The sequence below is a fragment of the Anolis carolinensis genome, chromosome 1, assembly GCF_035594765.1.
Source record: "Anolis carolinensis isolate JA03-04 chromosome 1, rAnoCar3.1.pri, whole genome shotgun sequence".
Taxonomy (NCBI): domain Eukaryota; kingdom Metazoa; phylum Chordata; class Lepidosauria; order Squamata; family Dactyloidae; genus Anolis; species Anolis carolinensis.
In genome coordinates this window covers 9,819,710-9,826,020 of record NC_085841.1, presented here as the reverse complement: position 1 = coordinate 9,826,020, position 6,311 = coordinate 9,819,710, and the positions used below count along the sequence as shown (strand labels likewise).

Genomic DNA, 6,311 nt, shown 5'->3' with positions numbered 1-6,311 from the left:
CACCAGCTAATCTGGAAATTCTTCTGTTTAAATTGCACTTGTTCATCATGCATTGGTTCTCATGCGCTTACCGCTTGCATATTAGCATAATGAAATGTGCTGTGATATTATTTATCTAGGGTTGGATCTAATTGCTACTGGAAACTAATTAAAATGGGGAAAAGGTGTGGGAAGCCTGAGAAGACTCTATTGCTCAAGGATAGCAAGAGCTGCTCTTAAAACACACCCCATGTGCTACTTCTTCCTTGCAACAAGCTCGTCACCTCCTCATTCATGCCTTGAGTTTTTGCACACTGGATCCTGGGCAAAGCAAGCACAAAACACACATGTAACACTCACACTGCAGGCTGTGGTAAGAGACATGATCAACATCTAACTAATCATTTCCATGATGGGCACCAAGTGCAACACTCTCTCTGATATCAATCTGCAGTTGCTATGCACTGCAGAAAGCAGGATGAAGAGCCTCTGAACAGAGCAGGGCCAGTCCTACCTTGAGGCAGAGTCACTCAATTGCCTTGGGCAGCAAACACTAAGGTTTAGAGGGGCAGCCCCCTGGACATTCCTCTCTTGGTAGCTGTGAAATTAGATACTGAAATCAGATGTAAGCAGGGCATCTTCTGGTTCTGTACATTTAGTGGTAAAGCAGTACTATCCTGCCTTTTCCTCGGGCAGCAAATTATCTTGTGGTGTCAATGTACCAGAAATATCTAATAATACTTCTATCTTCCCAGTACAAGCTTAAAAATTGCATCAGTAGGACATTTCATCACGTTACTTTCACATCAATATAAGTGAAGTATATTATCACCAGACACTCCCTCTGCAATGCCAGAAATACAGCTTAATGGTGTAATGTAAGAAAATTTTGATCATTTCCACTGCAATGCCAGCCACCTCTCCATAAAAGTCAACCCTGATGCTGAAATACAACACCGCCTGAGCTCTGCGAGTGCAGCATTTTTCCAAATGAAGCTGAGAGTGTTTGAGGACTAGGACATCCGTAGGAAGACCAAGGTGCTTGCTGATAAAGCTATTGTCCTCCCAACACTGTTATATGCCTGCGAAACATGGGCTGTCTACAGACATCACATTCAACTCCTGAAATGATTTCATCAGTGTTGCCTCTGAAAAATCCTGCAAATCTCTTGGGAAGACAGGCAGACAAATGTCAGCGTGCTAGAAGAAGCAAAGACCACCAGCATTGAAGCAATGCTCCTACTCTATCAACTCCGCTGGACTGGCCACATTGCCCAAATGCCTGATCACCGTCTCCCAAAGCAGTTACTCTACTCCCAACTCAAAAATGGAAAATGGAATGTTGGCGGACAGGAAAAGAGATTTAAAGACGGGCTTAAAGCCAGCCTTAAAAACTGTGGCATAGACACCGAGAACTGGGAAGCCCTGGCCCTTGAGTGCTCTAACTGGAGGTCAGCTGTGACCAGCAGTGCTGTGAAATTTGAAGAGGCACGAATGTAGGGCAAAAGGGAGAAACGTGCCAAGAGGAAGGTGTGTCAAGCCAACCCTGACCAGGACCACCTTCCACCTGGAAGCCAATGTCCTCACTGTGGAAGAACATGTGGGTCAAGAATGGGGCTCTACAGTCACCGACGTACCCACCACCAGGACACTACTCTTGGAAGGCCATCATACTAGGACAACGAGGGATCGCATAAGTAAGTAAGTGAAGTAATCCATTTGCACATTCAGTTTTTATCACCATCACCACAATTAAAAACAAATATTATTGAAGCAGAGGCATAAGGATGGCAAAGCTGAGAAAGATACTTTTATGAACTACAGTGTCCAACACCCAATCTAGCAGATAAGCTGGTTGGTAGTTTCTGGAAGATATAGTCCAAAAAGGGCACTTTTAAATTCTGAGAGATGGGAATGGGCTATGATGGCTTATCCTTCTCTCTGTCACCTACTATACAGCTCATTGGTTCTCCATATCTGATAGTTACTGCAATATTTGGGAAGATGTGAAAGAGGAAAGATGTAACCAATTCTAACAATCAATATAAGAAAAAGTAAGACCAGAGTGAGTATCTCCCTTCTGCTAGGGTTGTTTTTTGCATTGGGGGCCTTCTTTTGGTTGCATTGTTAGGTTTTTAAGCATTCAACTATTAATTGCTTCAGCATGGTCTAAACCAGGCATGGGCAAACTTTGGCCCTCCAGGTGTTTTGGACTTCAACTCCCACAATTCCTAGCAGCCTACCGGCTGCTAGGAATTGTGGAAGTTGAAGTCCAAAACACCTGGAGGGCTAAAGTTTGCCCATGCCTAGATACCGTCTATATATTGTTCCTACACTACATATATCTATTTTCTGAGATGGATATTTGGAAATCTGCTTGAAGAGCTCTCAAAATCAAGCCATCAACAAGTTTCAGCCTGCTACATAGATCTCTCTCTTTGATTTCTGGTCCTTGTTTCCTCTTCTCTTGCAAATTATCTGTGCATCATTCATAGTCTGTGTACTTCACTTCCTATTGTGAAAACACACTTCCATAACAACAATAAAAAGTCCCGAATTAAAAGCAAAACTCTATTGTTTTAAAATATTTTGTTACGAGTCTCATTACTGGGAGAAAAACGGATAATAAATGAGCACAATAGTGATGATTATGATGATGAGACTGAGGGATTTCGCCAGACAGGCAGCAAGCATTGCCACAAATGTGGAGGGGGGAGATGTAAAAGCATGTAAAGAAATAGTTGCACTTTGTCCTCTGCCCCGAAGCACTTTATAACTTTACTATGGCACTTTATTTCAATGTGGCCACTCCATACTATCCCCCTCTACCAACCTGGTGGTTCATTGTATTTTATTTTACTTTTACCTATTTTATGTTTTAATGGGCTTTTATGCTTAATGTAATGTATATAATGTGTGATGACCCATGGGCCTTGTAGTCCTGCTCAGGACATGGTAATCCCTGATGAAGATGAAGACTTGGGTTTTTTACCTTCCCAGTCTGAACTGGATTCCTCTCAGCCAGATCTTTCCCAGGCCGATCTGGGGACCTTGCACCTGCAAGAAAGTTGTCTCCCAGAAGTATGTCAAACAACCCCAGAACCTACTTCTCCCGTGTTCTTGCGCCGGGAGTTTTGTAAACAACAGAGAAGTTTGGAATCAGCTTCGCGCAGGAGTGCGAGGATAGCAGCTAAGAATGTTGCCAATTAAGACTGGTTCTCGTGAGAATCTTTAAGGAGTTTAACATCTGGTCTCAGAATTTAGCTTTCGTTTCTGATTCCCAGAGAACTGCTTTGGTGAGAAAGTTGGACTCTATATAGGTGTTTTGCCCGCGTAGTAACTTCGCGGAGTCAATTCGTCAGCCTACGGAGCGAGTTGTGTCTGGACAGCGCGCTCCGATTCAAGCCTCGCCTTTGCTCAAGCCTTGCCTTGCTATCCAGCCTTCGCCTTGCTTCCCAGCCTTTGTTTACCTGCGGACCTTGCCTTGTTTCCCAGGATCAACCCTTGCCTTGTTTCACGGATTTTACCAAGTTATTCCACGGACCTTGTTCTTGTTCTTAGTTACCTTGTTCCACGTTCAAGTCTTGTTTCAAGTATCAAGTTATTTCCTAGCCTCGCTCAAGTTTTATGGACTAAAGGACCTTGTCATCTCCCCTCACTTTGCTTGGCAAAGTGAGTGTTTCGGTTATTGGATTACAACTTTGGACCTTAATATTTCTTATTTGACATTGCTTTTTTGGACTAATTCTGACCTTTCCTGAAAGGTCTAATTCTGGACTATTTTCTACACTTGTTTTTATTAACTTTATATATTCCTTCAATAAAGATATTAGATAGATTCTGGCCTCGGTGTAAGGTTATTGGTGCTCTGCAGCCTGGGTCGTGACAGTTTGACTCCGCCACCCTAAGCACCAATTAACCTCGGCCAGAATGTCCACCGGAGTCGTACCTGGACCGAGCGGCCAGCCGATTACCTACACCATCGACAAGGAAGAGGTGGATCGCATCCGCGACAGACTCAACGCCCAGGATGGAGAAATAAAGGGCTTGCGGGAGCGCGGGGTCCGCCTCCCGGCCATGGCGTTGCCCACCAAGTTTACTGGAGAAGCTTCTAAGGTTCATGTTTTCCGTCGCCAATGTCAAGCTTATCTAGAGGCCCGAGATGCCGAGTTTCCCCAAGAAGACATCAAAGTGGCGTGGGTTTACAGTCTTCTAGACGGGCCCGCGGCCAGTTGGGCGACGGCACTGTACGACCAAGCCTCTCCACACCTAAGATCAGCGCAACACTTCTTGGACCACCTCAAGGAGACTTGGGGAATCGAGGACAATTTGGAGGCAGCCGGTCACAAACTCCGTCGCCTTTTCCAAGGAGACAGACCTATGTCTCAGTATATAGCCGAGTTCCGAGTGCTGGCCCACAACACCGGCTGGAACGATGTAGCCCTCAGAGGACAATTCCGGGAGGGTCTCAACATTGAAATGCTGGAAGAAATCTCCAAGGTGGACCCTCCCCAGACCCTCGAGGCACTCATTGATCAATGTTTACGGGCTGAAGTCATGATTGCCAACAGGAAACAGTGGGTTCGAGGCCAGGGCAGTAGAGCCGGGGCAAAACCCCCCGCTCCCGCCAGCGTTCAGCCACGACCAGTGTGGAGACCCCCACCGCCAACCCCATACCCCAGAGGAGGCGAGGAGGTGCCGATGCAGTTGGGCAATGTGCGTCCCAGACTAGATGCCGCCGAGAAGGCCCGTCGTCAACGCTTAAACCTCTGCTGGTACTGCGGGAACGGGGGCCACTTCGCCAGAGAGTGCCCAGCCAAAGGGAAGCCTGCCGCCCGTCTTGCGGCGGCGTCCTCCACGGAGACGAAGGCCTCTGAGCCGACAGGCACACAGCCGGCGGGGGAAGCCAACGACCGGGTGTAGAGAGGCTCGCCAACCCGGTCAAAAAATCCATCCAAGAGCCGCCAACCGGGGTCCTGTTCCTTCTCGTGGTCACATTATGGTCAGCAAAAAGGGGACCCGTCATGATCCACGCCATGATAGACTCTGGAGCTACCAACAATTTCATCGATAGAGAGTATGCCGACTCTCTGGGATTACAATATCATGATTTCAAGAATGCCCGTGTGGTGCAAGCCATAGACGGCCGTCCCCTCAAGACGGGCCCCGTAAGTCAGTGGTCGGAACCCACCAGGATGTGGATAAGGGAACATATGGAAGAGATTTCCTTCTTTGTTACCGAGGTTCCCCATTTTCCTGTGATTTTGGGAATTCCATGGTTGACTCTCCACGACCCTAACATCTCCTGGTCCAACAGAGAACTGCAGTTTGCTTCACCGTACTGCCAAAACCATTGCCTCGTAGCCAAGGTATGCCATGCCACAGACACCGAGCCCATCATCACCTTGCCAAAGAAGTACTCCGAGTATTGGGATGTATTCAATGAGAAAGAAGCCGAGAAATTACCCCCACATAGACCTTATGACTGTGCCATTGACTTGGTGGAGGGGGCCCCGATTCCGCGAGGGCATCTCTACTCCCTGACTGAACCAGAGCAAGAAGCTCTCAGGGAATTCCTAGAGACAAACCTTCGCAAGGGATTCATCAGACCCTCTCAATCCCCAGCCGCCTCCCCAGTGATGTTTGTGAAGAAGAAGTCAGGGGAACTACGCTTGGTGGTGGACTACAGAGCATTGAACAATATCACCAAGCGGAACAGCTATCCCCTGCCCTTAATCTCGGATCTACTGGATCGGCTTCGAGGAGCCAAGGTTTACACCAAGCTGGATCTTCGGGGGGCTTACAACTTAGTTCGCATCAGGGAAGGAGACGAGTGGAAGACCGCCTTCCAGACCAAATTCGGATTATTCGAGTCCCGAGTTATGAATTTCGGTTTATGCGGAGCTCCCGCAACGTTCCAGCATTTTGTCAATGACATTTTTCAGGACTATCTAGACAGGTTCTTGATAATCTACCTGGACGATTTTTTGGTGTTTTCTAGATCACAATCAGAACACGAGAACCACGTCAAAATGGTGTTACAACGATTGCGGGATCATGGACTTTATGCCAAGCTGGAAAAATGCGCCTTTGATCTACAAGAGGTAGATTTCCTTGGTTACCGCATCTCGCCTCTAGGGCTTTCCATGGATCCAGCCAAGGTTTCAGCAGTATTGGAATGGCGGGCGCCAACTAACAAGAAAGAGGTGCAGCGTTTCTTGGGGTTCGCGAACTATTACCGCAAGTTCATTCCAGATTTTGCCCGCTGGTCCGACCCCATCACTAGCTGCATCCGTGGAAAGCTGCCTTTCCGCTGGACTGATCAAGCAGAG

At 47.3% G+C, this 6,311-nt stretch overlaps 1 protein-coding gene across 5 annotated transcripts in view; it reads right to left on the bottom strand.

Annotated features, from left to right (window-relative positions):
- Positions 1–6,311, bottom strand: part of bcl11a (BCL11 transcription factor A) — a 229,128-nt gene that overhangs the window by 62,908 nt on the left and 159,909 nt on the right. The gene's annotated exons all lie outside the window — the stretch shown is intronic.